The following is an 18,088-nucleotide window of genomic DNA, read 5'->3' on the forward strand; positions in this document are numbered from 1 at the left end:
GCACAGCTAGGAAAAGGGAGCCCCGGCTTTGAACCAGCATCCTTGGCTCCCTGCACCACCCACTGCCTCCTTAGAAATAATGTTGTTAAAACTGATTCTCAGAGTTACCCGCAGTCTCCAGAGAACCAAGAACTCAGCTTCAATCCTAAAGTGCAGATAGGCTATGAACTCTGGCTCATCAGTGTACTGGTCACGTACATAAACCCCGGGCACTCCTTCAAGATATCAGACGTGGTAAGATCAAGTGCATTAGAATCATCTGTCACCCCTTCAAAATTATTTACTCTAAGTAGTTGATAGAACACTTATAAACAAGATGCCCACCTGAATAGTATCTTAAAGTAGCAGACAGAGGATGCAATGGTTCACTAACAGTCTTCGCTAAACATCAACTCAAATGGCCAAAATACTCCTTAATGGACCACCTGCATTAAAAGTCCAGGTGCAGGTGAGATGGGAAAGAGCCTTCAGCTATGCGTGCTGTGGGCAGGACCTGAGGCCCTAAGGAGGCAGTGTGGAATCTGGCAATGGACTCAGGCGTTGGAGCCAAGTAAACCTTAGAGTCTCCCTTCTCCCAGCCCTACTCTCTCCTTTCCTACTACTTACTACTTATAGCCTTAATGGGAAGTGGGCTGTGATTAACTTCTCTGAGCCTCACTTTCAACATCTACAAGGTGTGGGATGAAAGACATAATAATGGTACCCGAATTTATAGCAGACTGGGAAATAAACCACATTGTACCTACAAAACACTTGGCACATTCCCTGGCACATGGCCGGTGTTTGATAAACGACATTCCACACATTTCTCTTCCGTGCACCTGTTTCCCTGAGACAAGTCACCCAGAAGTGGGAATTTCATTAACTTTTTAATAAGGAGGATATGAAATTATCTCAAGACTAGAGTATGCTTGGTCATTCTTTTTAAAACCCATTCACTGCTCACTTGTCTTACACCAGGCTCTGTGCTCAGCTCTAAAAGAGATAGAGATGAATAAGACATGAACCCCAAGGATGAGACTTTGACAATTGCATCTGTGGAGATAATATTGTATTTTGCCTTCTAAATAAAGTTTGTTTTCTTATGCTTAATTAGTACCATTTCTTCTATGTGCTTAGTAATTGGTTCAATGGATTGTTGGAACTGTGGATCACTGTGGTGATAAAAGTGCTTTTCAGTTCTGGGCTTTATTACAGTCTTAACTGTCTTATTCATTTAGTAAATATTTGGGGGCACTCATTAGGCAACAGGCACCATTTTAGATGCCAGGGATACCATGGTGAACAAAGCAAAGTTCCTGTCCCCAAGGAGCTCCCCTATCTAGCTGGGGAATGTATGTGGTAGTTTTAAGACATGTCTGTCTGCAAATTCTTTGTTTGTTTTTTGAGATGGAGTTTTGCTCTTGTTGCTCAGGCTGGAGTGCAATGGCACGATCCGGGCTCACAGCAACCTCTACCTCCCAGGCTCAAGTGATTCTCCTGCTTCAGCCTCCCGAGTAGCTGGGGTTACAGGCATGCGCCACCATGCCCAGCTAATTTTGTATTTTTAGTAGAGACAGGGTTTCTCCATGTTGGTCAGGTTGGTCTTGAACTCCCAACCTCAGGTGATTCACCTGCCTCTGTGAATCACCTCCCAAAGTGCAAATTCTTTAATCTTTTTCTCATCAAGCGGTGGGCTCTCTATTCCTCACCTTAAAACTGAGTCCACCTTAATGATTGGTTGATCATCAGAGTAAAGAGGAAGTAATATTCCTTGACTTCCAGGCTGGGCCATAAAAGCCAAGCAGCTTCCTCCTGGTTCACTGACCACTTGCACTGGAGCTGCCATGTAAGAAGTCTGACCATCCCAAGGCCTCTTTGCTGTGAGGAAACCCAAACCAGTTCACATGGAGATGCACTGAGCCTACAAGAAAAGAGAGAGACGACAGACAGGGATGCTGCTCTGGCCACCGTCTCACTGTAACTACACTAGGGTCACCAAGCCAGGACCACCGAGCCGAGCCTTTCCCAGGTTCCTGACCCACAGAAACCATAAGAAACAATAACATGATTGACGGTGGCCAGACACAGTAGCTCACACCTGAAATCCCAGGACTTTGGGAGGCTGAAGTGCGAGGATTGCTTCAGGCCACGAGTTCAAGACCAGCCTAGGCAACATGGGGTGACCTTATCTCTAATAAAAAGTCTAAATATTAACCAGATGTGGTGGTGTATACCTGTAGTTCTAGCTACTCAGGAGGCTGAGGTGGGAAGATCACTTGAGCCCAAGGAGTTTGAGGCTGCAGTGAGGTATGAGTACACCACCGGACTCCAACCTGGATGACAGAGTGAGACCTCGTCTCTTAAAAAATAAAAAAAAATTAACATTGTTTTAAGATACTAAGTTTCGGAATGGTTGTGATACATCAACGGATAACGAGAATAGAGAGAAAACAACAAATAAACACATTTATCAGGTAGTAATAATAAACACTATTAAGGAAAAGAAAGCAGAACAAGAGAATAAATTGACATGGGTGTCATCAGGGAAGGCTTCCTTGAGGTGGTGACAGCTGCACAATTATCAAGGAAGGAGGCTCATGACTGCCTGCAGGAACAGCATTCCCCGTGAAGCAAACAGCAAGTGTGAAGGCCCTGGGGCAGGAACATGCTTAGAATATTCAAAGTCAAGTAAGAGGGAAAGTGTAGCTGGGCCGCAGTGAGGGAAGAAAGGAATAGAGGAAAGGTAAATAAGAGAAGCAGGCACAGGTCAAATAGGGTCTTACAAGATACTATCATCACGATAAAGATTAACACTCACCAAGTACTTACTTACAAAGTGTCAGGCCTTATTTGAAGCACTTTACACATAGGAATCCATTTAATATCACAACATCCTTCAAGATAAGTAAAAGTATTAACCTCCTTTTACAAATGAGAAAACGAAGGCACAGAAAGGTAAAATAAGTTGCCCGAGATCACAGAGCCGGTGAGTGGCAGAGCTAGGATTTGAATCTAATCAGTCCGTCTCCGGAACCCACAACTTACTTAACCACCACTCCTCAATGTTAGGGTGAGAAATTCTATTGCGTTCTAGGTTGCATGGGAAGACACTGAAACTATGAACACGGGCACAGCATGGCATGACTGACATCGCATCAAGGTTGTTCTGGCTGCGCTGCGGAGCATGGATTATAGAGAAGGAAGGGTGGAATCCAAAAGACTCGCCACGGTACTATTACAGTCCCAGTAAGAGACGATGTTGGCTTGCACTGGGGCAACAGCTCAGGAGGGAGTACAGAGTGGGTGGGTTAGGAATAAAGCTTGGAGCTGAAATGACCTGCTGATGGGTAGAACCAGATGTGAAAAAAGCAGCAAGGATGACTCCCAAGGATTCTGATATGAACTACTGGATGAGCAGTGACGACATCTAACAAAAAAGGGAACTGAAGAAGGGGCAGATTTGGGGATCAGTCCTTCTGGGGCACTTCTAAATCTTAGTTATTTCTACATGGACCCACCAGCCTCCAGCACAAGCCCTAACACATGTGAGCAATATTGTTTGAACAACTGGGCCACCAAGATCCAGGTTTGGCCTTGCCAGAGTCTATCATGCACAAAGATTAAAAATTGCAATTTCTGGCCGGGGACAGTGGCTCACGCCTGTAATCCCAGCACTTTGGGAGGCCAAAGCAGGTGGATCACTTGAGGTCAAGAGTTCAAGAACAGCCTGGCCAACATGGTGAAACCCCATCTCTACTAAAAATACAAAATTAGCTGGGCATGGTGGTGCATGCCTGTAATCCCAGTTACTTGGGAGGCTGAAGCAGGCGAATAGCTTGAACCCAGGATGCAGAGGTTGCAGTGAGCCAAGATTGCGCCACTGCACTCCACCCTGGGTGACAAGAGTGAAACTCCACCTCAAAAAAAATCATAATTTCTCTCTAAAATCATCAAAGACTGCCTCGAATCCTTCTTCGTCATTTATACTTTAACATGAATGATTTTTGTCACACCCTTTCCTGGGATTACTTTTTAAGATCAGGGGAAGTGGGGTGGAGTCGGGGGAAGATCCTGAAAGTTTGGGTAAGAGATGAGACCACACCTCTGTAAGTTCAATGGACAATTTCAAAGGCCTCCTGAACTCCTGTAGATCTTACATGCACAGCACCCAACGTGGAAATGATTGCACTGACTGAATGTTCCAGGTCTCATACTAAGCACTGGTCATACCTCATCTTGTTTGACCTCAACAACACCATGTGAGTGCAATCCTGTTATCCCCTTCCAAGCGATACAACTGCGCTCATAGCAAATAATTCGCTGACAGTCTCACAACTTCTAAGTGATAGAGGTAGTATTTTGCCCAAGGTTGATTCAAAAACTGGTGCTCTATTCACGACAGCAAAGACATGGAATCAACCTAGGTGCCCATCAATGGTGGACTGGATAAAGAAAACGTGATACATATACACCGTGGAATACTACACAGCCATGAAAAAGAATGAACTCATGTCCTTTGCAGCAACATGAATGCAGCTTGAGGCCATTACCCTAATTCAATGAATGCAGATGCAGCAGACCAAATGCCACATGTTCTCACTTATAAGCAGGAGCTAAACATTGTGTACACATGGTCATAAAGACAAGACCAATAGACACTGCAGACTCTGAATAGGGGAGGGCAGAAGGGGAGAAGGGTTGAAAAACTACCTGTTGGGTTCTATGCTCACTCTTTGGGTGATGGGTTCAATTCAAGCCCAACCTCAGCATCACACAGTATATCCATGTAACAAACCTGCACATGTTCCCTCTGAATCTAAATTTTATTTTCAGTTGGTGCTTTTCCCACCCTGCCGCCCTGTGAAAAAGACTGATGAGGTACCACGAGCACTACAGGGTGTCACATGCACCAGGCCCCTGGCATGGCTCCACCCCTTGCTGGCTGGGGACCTTAGGTCAGTGAGTTTCCTTTTTGTGTGCCTCAGTTTTCTCCTCTGGGAAAGGAATAGAAATGTGGTTCCTAACCTCATCATGCTTCTGCAGGGATGTAAAAAGGTGCTGGCAACTGTTCTTGTTACAGTGCTAACAACCATGGGAGGCCTCCTGGAGGAGTGGAGAGCAGTGCCCTACAGACTAAATTTCGACCTCCCCTCCCCCAAATCCGTATGTTGCAGCCCTAACTCTCAATGGGGCTGTATTTGGAGATGGGGCTTTTTGGGGGTAATTAAGGTTGAATGAGGTCATAAGAGTGGCATTTTGATCCAATAGGACTGGTGTCCTTATAAGAAGAGACACCAGGGCCAGGCACGGTGACTCACACCTGTAACCCCAGCACTTTGGGAGGCCAAGGCAGGTAGATCACCTGAGATCAGGGATTCAAGACCAGCCTGGCCAACACGGTGAAACGCCGTCTCTACAAAACTACAAAAATTAGCCGGGCACGATGGCAGGTGCCTGTAATCCCAGCTACTCAGGAGGCTGAGGCAGGAGAATCACTTGAACCCGGGAGGTGGAGGTTGCAGTCAACCAAGATCACGCCATTGCACTCCAGCCTGGGCGACAGAGTGAGACTCCAACTCAAAAAGTAAAAAGAAGAGACACCAGAGAACTCGCTCACTCTCCTCACTCTACGTGCTCAGAGGAAAGTGGCCATCTACAAACTAGGAAGAGGGGCCCTCGCCAGGAAACCAATCAGCTGGCACCTTAATCTTACACTTTCTTGCCTCCAAGAACTAAGAGAAAATTAATTTCTGTTATTTAAGCCACCCAGTCTATAGCATCTTGTTACGGCAGCCCCAGAAGCTAATACACAGTTCCATGCTGCGCTTCCTCTCTCACTGCCCAGACTTTCCAGACAGGCCTTTCTGCCTCCTGCTCTTCCAGGGCCCTCCTCTAAACATACAAATAGACTCGCTCGGTTCCCAGGAAATGCAAAGCAGACAGTCCTGGAATTCAAAACAGCCTGCAGACTGCAGCCTCTTATTTTAATGATTCTAATTTATCTCCAAAATTATCAATAATAAATCAAACTAAGTGGAACTAAAACAACTTTCCCTGTGGCTGTGTCATGTTCTGTTGGAAAAGACGACCCCTTCAAAAGGCTGTGTGATCACCAGCTACTCCATCTGCCCAGGGAGCAGTTTCCCTGGGAAGGTACTCAGTGACTTTCCTCCATGGAGAAAGACGTTTTCCATTTGTGCCTAACCAGCCATGCACAGTTTCAGGAGCACCACATATAATCCTCATTTAACTTCAGTTTACGGGCTAGGAATGAGTATGACCCCATTATACTAATGGAAAAACTGAGGCACAGAGGGGTTCAGTGACCCTTTCATAGTCACAGAGCTGGGATACTAACCCAGCCCTCCCTAGCCCAAGTCACACATTCCCTCCCATGAAAAAGTTGCCTCTGGTCTGCAGATGCCAGTCTGGTACCTTGAAAAAGGCTCAGGCTTTGGAATTCAACATCTGGGTCTGAGTTCCACCTCTGCCTTTAATCACGGGTAGGCATTTAGGGAAGTAACTGAGTCTCATTGACGTTCCTTTCCCATCTCTAAAAGGGGCATCTTACAATACCATGTAAGTACCTACAGAGAGCCCCAAGAACAAAGAACACAGGAACAGCGCTCCTGGAGGTGATCCATTGCGGCGGGGCGGGGGGGGGGGGGGGGGGGGGGGGCGGGGAGCGGGAATACATCCCTCAGCAGGTTGTAGGGAGACTGAATTAATAGCACCAAAGCACAAAGTAAAGTGCCTGTGACTTAATCAATAATCACAATTATCATTATTTATTGTTGTGTTTGTCTGGGTCCTTGCGGATATTCATGAGCTGAACTTCAGGTGTAATAAGAACGGCACTGACTGTATTACCTCCTGCTTAGCCAGTTGAATCATTGTAAATTATGGTCAGTAAACTGGAATGTTCTTGAAACCATGGGAATTCAAAAGCGCATCATCCACCCTGAATGCCTACCTTGGAAAATAAGGAAGATGAGGTCAAAGAAATTGTAAAATTGTTGAAGGTCACACAAGCACTGTCGTGTGGAATCGGGGTGAGAAGACAGATCTCTCCTGTCCCTCAGCTTCCTGGACTTCCTCCCCGGCAGAAAAACGGTGTGGTCTGTTGCACCACACTCTGCGGTTGAAACGCTGCTTTCACCGATATTACTACTTTTGGGTCCCCGTTACAGGTCGAATGATGTATTCCAGAAAGAGATTTTGAAGTTCTAACCTCCCGTCCCAGTGTATTCTCGGCCACCCCCATGGATCACCTCCAGGGGCGCTGTTCCTGTGTTCTTTGTTCTTGGGGCCCTGGAGTTCCTTAGATGGTGGTCCTTTAAGCATGATAAGCTGCCCATTTTAAAGATGAGAAAGGAAGCTCAGCGAGACTCAGCTACTTCCCTGAACACCTACCCATGTTAAAGGCAGAGGAGGAACTCAGACCCAGACGTTGAACTCTTATTTGGAAATAGAATCTTTATAGCTGTAGTCAACTTGTGACAAGTCACACTAGAGTAGCGTAGGCCCTAAATCCAACATGACTGGCATCCTGGAGACGAGATGACAGAGGTAGAGACTGGAGTGCTGGGGCTACAAACCAAGGGATCCCAAGGACTGCCAGCAACGCCAGAGGCCAGGAGAAAGGCATGGAGTGGCTCATCCTCTTAGACCTTTAGAGAAACCCCAGCCTCCAGAAGTGATCGAGAAAATATTTCTATGACTTGAGGCGACCCGGTTTGTGGTACTTTCTTACAGCCCCCCTAGCAAACTAATACAGTCCCCCAAGCAGACACTGGAGCGAGGTTCCCTGCTTTTCAGACAAGAGCCCAAGCTCAGAAGGTATGAATGGCTAAGATGCCACCAAACCCTCCTCCCTCTCTGCTCTCCAATCACACTGGCCTCTTTCTCTTCCTCAGAGCCACCAGGGCCTTGGCACTTGTTCCTCCTGTTGGGAACTGTTAATCTGGTTTTGCATTGCTATAAGGAAATACATGAGGCGGGGGCGGCGCCATGATGGCCAAGAGAAGCCAGCACCGGAATGCAGCTCGCAGCGAATGAGACCCAAAGGGCTAGAGGACTTCACAATTCCAAACCAGGTGCTGGGTTCGTTTCTGTGGGACTGAGAGGGCGCTGAAATAGGCCCAGGGAAGGATACGCAGGGCAAGAGCCGCCCAGGGGGGCAAATCAAGGGGGGCGAGGCGCGTCCCCACCTGAAACCTGCAGCCTGCTCGGAGGGGCAGGCGACTTAACCCCCTCGGTGCTCCGACTCGGATTCTGTGCTTACCTCATCCCTCCTGCAACCCACGGTCCAGGACAGGCCTGCCAGACGGTGGGGCGCCGTGGGTAGTCGATGCAAATCTGAGCAGCGGCTACCGCAGGACGCGGGAAGCTGTCGCAAGCACCTGGGCGGCGGTTTGGACCAACGTCGGCGGGACTGACCGGCCCACAGAGAGAGGCAGCGTTGAAAGCAGGGAAAAGACCATAAGGCCTGGCAGGCCTCACCTCCACAGAGCTCAAACTGAAGCCTAGCCAGAGAGCTGGGCAGCAAATACACCAGCTTGACCCCAACCAGGAAGCTCCAGCTGGGGAAGGAGAGACGCCATTGAGAAGGCGGCGCCAATCTCACCGGCAGACAAACTCCAGGGAAGGACCACCCACCCAGCAACCTGACTGACCCGAGAGAGCCCAGCAACGCCCTCTACAGGCCAAAAAAGATACAGCTCCAACCTCAACAGAAAAAAACGTCACTCAGACTCCTGAAATCACCAACTTCAAATATTAAAGGGAGAGAAATCCACGAAGATGGGGAAAAAACAGCACAAAAAGTATGAAACCATCAAAGAACAAAACACCTCTTCTCCTCCCAGGGATCACAACTCCTCACCATCAAGGGAACAAAAAAAGACAGAGCATGAATCTGACAAATTGACAGAAGCAGGCTTCAGAAGATGGGTAATAACAAACTTCTCTGAGTTAAAAGACCACATTCTAACCCCTATCAACCTTGAAAAAAGGTTAGACTAAATGCTAACTAGAATAACCAGCTTAGAGAAGAACATAAACAACTTGATGGAGCTGAAAAACACAGCATGAGAACTTCGTGAAGCATACACAAGTTTCAACAGCCAAATTGATCAAGCAGAAGAAAGGATATCAGAGATAGAAGATCACATCAATGAAATAAAATGAGAAGGTAAGATTAGAGAAAAAAGAGTGAAAAGAAATGAACAAAGCCTCCAAGAACTCTGGCATTATGTGAAAAAAACCTAATCTACACTTGATCTGCATACCTTAATGTGAGGGGTAGAATGAATCCAAGTTGGAAAACACTCTTCAAGATATTATCCAAGAGAACTTTCCCAACCTAACAAGGCAGGCCAAAATTCAAATCCAAGAAATACAGAGAACACCATAAACATATTCCTCAAGAAGAGCAACTCCAAGGCACATAATCATCAGATTCACCAGGGTTGAAATGAAGGAAAAAATCCTCAGGGCAGTCAGAGAGAAAGGTCGAGTCACCAACAAAGGAAAGACCATCAGACTCACAGAAGATCTCTTGGCAGAAACCCTACAAGCTAGAAGGGAGTGGGGGCAAATATTCAACATCCTTAAAGAAAAGAACTTTCAACCTAGAATTTCATATCCAGCCAAACTAAGCTTCATAAGTGAAGGAGAAATAAAATCCTTTATGGACAAGCAATTGCTGAGAGATTTCATTGCTACAAGACCTGCCTTACAGGAACTACTGAAGGAAGTACTAAACAGGGAAAGGAACAACCAGTACCAGCCACTGCAAAAATGTACCAAATGGTAAAGAATAATGATGCAGTGAAGGAGCCATGTCAATTAACAGGCAAAACAACCAGCCAGTAACAAAATGGCAGGATCAAATTCAAACATAACAATATTAACATTGAATGTAAATGGCCTAAATGCCCCAATCAAAAGACACAGACTGGCAAACTGTATAAAAAGTCAAGACTCATCGGTGTGCTGTATTCAGGAGATCCATCTCACATGCAAAGACTCACATAGACTCAAAACAAAGGGATGGAAGAAGATTTACCAAGCAAATGGAGAGCAAAAAAATGCAGGGATAGCAATCTTAGTCTCTGATAAAATGGACTTTAAAACAACAAAGATCAAAAGAGACAAAGAAGGGCATTATATAATGGTTAAAGGATCAATGCAACAAGAAGAGCTAACTATCCTAAATATTTATGCACCCAATTCAGGAGCACCCAGATACATAAAGCAAGTTCTTAAAGACCTACAAAGAGACTTAGACCCCCACACAATAATAGTGGGAGACTTTAAAACTCCACTGACAATATTGGGCAGATCAACGAGAGATAGAAAGTCACCAAGGATATCCAGGACTTGAACACAGATTTGGACCAAGCAGACCTAATAGACATTTACAGGACACTCCACCCCAAATCCACAGAATACACATTCTTCTCAGCAGCACATTGCACTTACTCCAAAATTGACCACATAATTGGAAGTAAATCACTCCTCAGTAAATACAAAAGAACAGAAATCATAACAAACAGTCTCTCAGACCACAGCACAATCAAATTAGAACTCAGGATTAAGAAAAGCAATCAAAACCACACAATCACATGGAAACTGAACAACTTGCTCCCGAATGATGAATGGATAAACAATGAAATGAAGGCAGAAATAAAAATGTTCTTTGAAACCAATCAGAATGAAGACACAACTTACCAGAATCTCTGGGACACATTTAAAGCAGTGTCTAGAGGGAAATTTATAGCAATAAATGCCCACATGAGAAACAAGGAAAGATCGAAAATCGACACTCTATTGTCAAAATTGAAAGAACTAGAGGAGCAAGATAAAAAAAAAAAAAACTCAAAAGCAATCAGAAGACAAGAAATAACTAAGATCAGAGCAGAACTGAAGGAGATAGAGACACAAAAAAAATACCCTTCAAAAAATCAATAAATCCAGGAGTTGGTTTTTTGAAAAGATCAACAAAATAGGCAGACCACTAGCCAGACTAATAAAAGAGAAAAGAATCAAATAGATGCAATAAAAAGCAATAAAGGGGAGATCACCACCAATTCCTCGGAAATACAAACTACCATCAGAGATTACTACAAACAACTCTATGCACATAAACCAGTAAATCTGGAAGAAGTGGATAAATTCCTGACACTTGCACACTCCCAAGACTAAGCCCAGAAGAAGTTGAAACCCTAAATAGACCAATAACAAGGTCTGAAGTTGAGGCAGCAATTAATAGCCTACCAACCAAAGAAAGTCCAGGTCCAGACGGGTTCACAGCTGAATTCTACCAGACATACAAAGAGGAGCTGGTACCACTCCTTCTGAAACTATTCCAAACAATTCAAAAAGAGGGAATCCTCCCTAACTCTTTCTATGAGACCAACATCATCCTGATACCAAAATTTGGCAGAGACGCAACTAAAAAAGAAAACTACAAGCCAATATCCATGATGAACATCGATGCAAAAATCTTCAATAAAATACTGGCAAACCAAATCCAACAGCACATCAAAAAGCTTATCCACCACGATCAAGTCAGCTTTATCCCTGGGATGCAAGGCTGGTTCAACATACGCAAATCTATAAATGTAATTCACCACATAAACAGAACCAAAGACCAAAACCACGTGATTATCTCAATAGATGCAGAGAAGGCCTTTGAAAGAATTCAGCAGCGCTTTATGCTAAAAACTCTCAATAAACTAGGTATCGATGAAATGTATCTCAAAACAATAAAAGCTATTTACAACAAACCCACAGTCCATATCATACTCAATGGGCAAAAATAAGAGAGAGAAAGAGAGTAAATGTACTTAATGCTACTGAATTATACACTTAAAAATGATTAAAATGGTAAATTTTGTTATGTATATTTTACCACAACTAAAAACTGAAAATTTGAAAAACCAACAAAATAAGTCATTCCAGTTGGGATTCCTAGTTATAAACAACAGAGCCCATTCTAGCTAGTTTAGCAGAAAGTGAATTTATTAGAATGTCAGGGCACTCACAGATCCCCAAGTGGGTAAGGAATCACTCTCAGAGGCTGTGCAGCCAGGACCTGCTTCAGTAAAAGCTCCACAATGCCACACGAGCACTAACCCCACAGAGCTCAGCTCTGCTGGAGTCTCAGCCAAGCAAGACACGCCTGGCATCACCCTCACTGAGTGGATTCTACACGGCTTCTGTAGAAAGGAGCCACGGAGAATCCACGTCAAGGGAGTGAAGTGAAAGTCCACGTTTTGCACAGACCTGGACTTTCTGACTGGACTTGCTTTCCTTGTAGTCATCATCAAGGTCATATGGCAGGGCTATGGCTGCAAGGAACACAAGTCTATGTGCCCTGTCTTAGAACGCATGAACTTCCATGGTGGGGAATCCCCAAGCATAAAGAAAGAGTGCAGAGACACTGTGCCACCAAAAGTCCCCTTAAAAGTCCATTTCAGGCGAGGCGTAGTGCCTCACGCCTGTAATCCCAGCACTTTGGGAGACCGAGGCAGGCAGATCACCTAAGGTCAGGAGTTTGAGACCAGCCTGATTAACATGGAGAAACCCCATCTCTACTAAAAATACAAAATTAGCCTTCCGTGGTGGCACATGCCTGTAATCCCAGCTATTCGGGAGACTGAGGCAGGAGAATCGTTTGAACCCGGGAGGCAGAGGTTGTGGTGAGCTGAGATCACGCTGTTGCACTCCAGCCTGGGCAACAAGAGTGAAACTCCGTCTCAAAAAAAAAAAAAAAAAAAAGGCTATTTCAGGGGTTTTGAAACCCAAGCTGACTTGGGTTTCAAGACCAGCTTTAGTAATTGCAGGCCATATAATTTGCAGCAAATAATCTCTCTGATTCTCCATTTCCTCATCTGTGATAGAGTAGTATTAATATCTACCTTCAGAGATTTTATTCAAATATTGAAAATAATACATCCGAAAATGATAACATATTATAATATTATAGGTCCTTCCTCCACACACCCAACAAATGCAATTGAGCAATTGGACAGGAAAACTTTTTGACAACATACCACCATGAATGGCCCTAATGCTGGCGATCTCTGGCATGAGATATGTCTTTTCCATGAACACTCCAGATACCCTCTTCAAAAACAGAAAGTCAATCTTGATGTGTCTTAGTCCATCTGTGCTGCTATGACAAAAATATCATAAAATAGGTGGCTTATAAACAACAGAAATATATTTTCCACAAGTCTAGAACCTGGAGAGTCCAAGATCAAGACAGTGGAACATTTCATGTCTGGTGAGGGTCCATTTCCCGTAGACGGCACTTTCTCACTGTACCTCACATGGCAGAAGGAGTGAGGTAGCTCTCTGGGGTCTCTTTTATAACTGCACTAATCCAAGAGCCTTCGTGACTTCATCACCTCCCAAAGACACCACCTCCTAATACCGTCACTTTGAGGATTACAATTTTGACACAAGAATTTGAGGGGAACCAATTTCCCGCTGAATGATACCATGGCAGGCACAAAAAAGACCACAACTCCACGGAAGAGAACAGCCCCACTGAGGGTGAGGGCTGAGCAGTAGGGGGCACTTCCATTACAGGGGCGTGTGCCTATACATGACCTGGAAGAGAGGAAATGCAGCTCATGTCCCAGCAAAGGGACATATGACATAACCTCGATTAAGTGCCAGAGGTCACACAGTCCAGCCTTGGAATGGTCTTTTAATGAGTCCTCCATCAGAAGTATTTCCAATCTATATCTGAATCTTCCCAAAAACACCGCAGAAGACCCAAATCCTAATACAAAGCCACACTCTTTATAATTCTTATTTCCCATTCCTCCCAGTCTCCAATTCTGTCATCCTCAGCAGCTGCCCCAAAGCCTCTCTCCTTCTCTCACTGCTCTGCCTCAAGATTCTTCCTGAAATCACAGCAGGGGTTCTCATTTTTCTACCCTTTTCCACACTAATTTTCTTTTCCTCTCTCCTTTACAAACCAAATCTACTGCGACTAGGACCTCCATTTTTTCCAGGGGTGTGTGTGTGTGTGTGTGTGCGCGCGCGTGCACGTGCATGTGTGTGTGTTGGCAGGGCAGGAAAATCACATACATCAGACAAAGCTAGATGTTTCCTTCGTGTGCAGAGAGAAAGTAGGTATGACTCTGCATATATTAATAATTTTGTCTCTGTTATACACATTTTGGGGATGACAATTAAATCTGTGAGTGACTCTGGTCAATTGTAAGGTCTGGCAACCACCTTGAATGGAAGTTTGCATTTTAGAATTCTCTAACTATGATAGATTTAAAAAATGGCCACAATGCTTTCCAGCTTCTCCCACTAAGAAGCCTGCTGCCCACTGTTGAATCTTGTGAGGCCTCCTGACTTGCCTTGGCCAACAGAATATGTCAGCCATAGCACTATCTGAGTCCTGAGCCTAGGTCTCCATCAGCTTTTCAGCCGTAGCACTGTCTGAGTCCTGAGCCTAGGTCTCCGTCAGCTTTGCCAGCCGTAGCACTGTCTGAGTCCTGAGCCTAGGTCTCCGTCAGCTTTTCAGCCGTAGCACTGTCTGAGTCCTGAGCCTAGGTCTCCGTCAGCTTTGCCAGCCGTAGCACTGTCTGAGTCCTGAGCCTAGGTCTCCGTCAGCTTTGCCAGCCGTAGCACTGTCTGAGTCCTGAGCCTAGGTCTCCGTCAGCTTTGCCAGCCGTAGCACTGTCTGAGTCCTGAGCCTAGGTCTCCGTCAGCTTTGCCAGCCGTAGCACTGTCTGAGTCCTGAGCCTAGGTCTCCATCAGCTTTTCAGCCGTAGCACTGTCTGAGTCCTGAGCCTAGGTCTCCGTCAGCTTTGCCAGCCGTAGCACTGTCTGAGTCCTGAGCCTAGGTCTCCGTCAGCTTTTCAGCCGTAGCACTGTCTGAGTCCTGAGCCTAGGTCTCCGTCAGCTTTGCCAGCCGTAGCACTGTCTGAGTCCTGAGCCTAGGTCTCCGTCAGCTTTGCCAGCCGTAGCACTGTCTGAGTCCTGAGCCTAGGTCTCCATCAGCTTTTCAGCCGTAGCACTGTCTGAGTCCTGAGCCTAGGTCTCCGTCAGCTTTGCCAGCCGTAGCACTGTCTGAATCCTGAGCCTAGGTCTCCGTCAGCTTTTCAGCCGTAGCACTGTCTGAGTCCTGAGCCTAGGTCTCCGTCAGCTTTGCCAGCCGTAGCACTGTCTGAGTCCTGAGCCTAGGTCTCCGTCAGCTTTGCCAGCCGTAGCACTGTCTGAGTCCTGAGCCTAGGTCTCCGTCAGCTTTTCAGCCGTAGCACTGTCTGAGTCCTGAGCCTAGGTCTCCGTCAGCTTTGCAGCTTTTGCTTTCGCAGCTTTGGAAAACTGGACACAGAGTATGAGAAGTACCGGGCTAGCCTGCTGGAAGAACAGAGACAGTGGCCCAGCCTCCCTGTTCCCCCAGCCAGCAGCCAGGCAGTCCCCAGGCACACAGCTTCCTAGATGACCAACAGCTGGCCACAGACTCATGTGCGAGACCAGCCAGAACCAACAGGAAATAAAGATCCATTGGAACCCAGCCCAAAATGCCAACTCACAGAGTCATGATGAGCTAAGTAAATGGCTATTGTTTTAAGTCACTAAGTTTTGGGGTAACCTGTTACACAACAGAAGGTAACTGATAATATATGGCACCCCAAACCATCAAGCTAACGGGTTCTAAAGGAGGCTCTAAACCAGTGTCTGCCTGCCATTGAAAGGGCTCCCCATCACCTGTGGTTGCGGGGTACTCATAGGTCTGCCATGGAACCCTTCTGTTGCCTTTCCTATCTGAACCTCTGGATCCCTGTTCTGAGTCCTGCAACCCTGGGACAGTTCTGTTTTCATCTTTCCCTCCTGCTGTCTCCCATTATCATGGGGACATATATCAGAAAGGAAAAATGGTGCATTTCTGCAAAACAGCTAAGTACTAGGTTTGGCAATTAGTGAGGTGGTGTTGGAGCAGAGGTGGCTGCTGGGATTGCTGGCCCATTGTGGGTGTGGGGTGCAGTACCACAAAGATCGCTTCTAGATAGAGAGGCAACCTGGACCCACTGCAGGAAGCAGCTCTATTCTCACTAACAAACATAAGGGTTTGGGAATCTAGTAGCTTTTCTAGGGCTGGAGATCATGATGGAATTGCTAGTGACATGATGGAGACTACAGTGAAGGTCCCATCCCCGAAACTACATCCTTCTTCCTCTACACCCTGTTGACGTGTTACCTGAAATTCCAGCGTTCATTCCTTTCATTTTGTGTAGTGGAAAATGCTCTGACATTAACTGTGTACTGCCTGTACAACAAAGCCAATATCAACAAAGGTAAAAGGCCACAGAATGGGAGACGTCTGCAAAGCAAATGGCTAACAAAAGATTAGTGTCCAGAATATATAAAGAATTTCTACAAGTCAGTAACCAAAAAAAAAAAACAAACAGCTCAAACAATGATGGATGAAGGCGGTCAGAAGACAATTCACAGATGAGTTCACTTGAATGGCCAGTAAACATGTGACAAGGAGCTCAGCCTCACAAGGAGCCAGGAAGAAGGAAACGAGAAGCAATAATAAGATATCAACTCACAAGTCACCAGATAGGCAGAAGTCACTGCAGGAGGGAACATCAATAGGTACAACCGCTCTGATGAGAAATTCAGTAACACCTAGTAAATGGGAGATGCACCCTAAGACCCAGCAATTTCACACCCCAGATCTAAAAAGAAAAGATTTTCTCGCACATGTGCATGGAAGACACGCCCCAAGGCATTCACTGTGGCTTTGTTTGTAATAGCAAAAAATTGGAAACAACATACATATCCATTTAGAGGGGAAATAATAAATATAAAATATTCACACAATGGAATTCTATACCAATCTTAAAATGAGGTTTTTGTGTGTGTATCATCATGAATAAAATATAATGTTGATATAAAAAGCAAATTGTAGAAAGTTAGATAAAGTTTGCAGTTTATGTAAAATTTTAAAACCCCAAAAGAATACTGGATACATATATAAAGATAGAAAATTGGGCTGGAAGATTACCCACTAGCGTTAGAATAGGGTTACTACCTCTTGGGGACTTGGAAGGGGACAGGGACTGGGGAGGTGAACAAGGGGGTTTCCAACAATATTGGACACATTTTATTTTTTTAGAAAAGAAAGAACCTAGGGAAATAAGGCAAAGTATCGATACCCATCAAACTGGATGGTGGATAGACAGGGGCTTATAATTTTTTTTTAACACTTTTCATTCGTTCATTCATCCATTCATTCACTCATTCATTCATTCATTCACTCATTCATTCAACAAATATTTACGTCAGGTACTGTTCTAGGTGCTGGGGACACAGTTGTGAATAAGACAAAAGCCTTGCCCTTGTGGAGCAGACAGCAGAGATGTGCAGACAATAAATAAATGAGTAAAATTATTAAATTGTCAGATGATGATAAGATCTATGGAGAAAAATAGAATAAAGAAGGTCAATATGGAGTAGAGGTGTCAGGAAAAGAGGGCAGGTTTAAATTGAGAAGCCAGGAAAGACGTTGATAAAAAGGAGATGCAAGGATCAAAACCTGCAGGGATAAGAGAGGGGCCCACAGGCATTGAGCAGGGAAGAACCCTCCAGGCAGAAGAGCAGCAGGTGCTGAGGCCCAGGGCGAGTACCTGGTGGGCTCACAGAGCATCTCCTGGCAGGAGATGAGGTCACAAGGTGGTGGAGCAAGGGATGGACTTGTCGGCGGCTGGGATCGGGGGTCGGGGGGTGGGAGGCATCATGTATTTTTTCAATATCTCATAATTTTTAGCAGAAAAAAAAAACAAGAACAGAAAGAGAGAGGGATCTCCAAATGATGGTTGGTTGAGTTCAAACGAAAATATATCAGGTTGGTGCAAACGTAATTGCGATTTTTGCCACTTAAAAAGTAATGGGGAAAAAACTCAATTACTTTTGCACCAACCTAATAGTTGGGAAGTGCAAATTTTACAAGTAGATACACTCTTCAAAGTTTGAAATGTGCCATTAAGTCCAGTGAAGTTTCAAGAGGGGCTGGAGGGGTAGTTCCCACTGGCCCCACACTGGAACCACCCGGGACCTTTAC

Source organism: Aotus nancymaae, unplaced genomic scaffold (genome assembly GCF_030222135.1).
Source record: "Aotus nancymaae isolate 86718 unplaced genomic scaffold, 86718_ANA_hifiasm-v0.15.2.pri h1tg000076l, whole genome shotgun sequence".
Lineage (NCBI taxonomy): Eukaryota > Metazoa > Chordata > Mammalia > Primates > Aotidae > Aotus > Aotus nancymaae.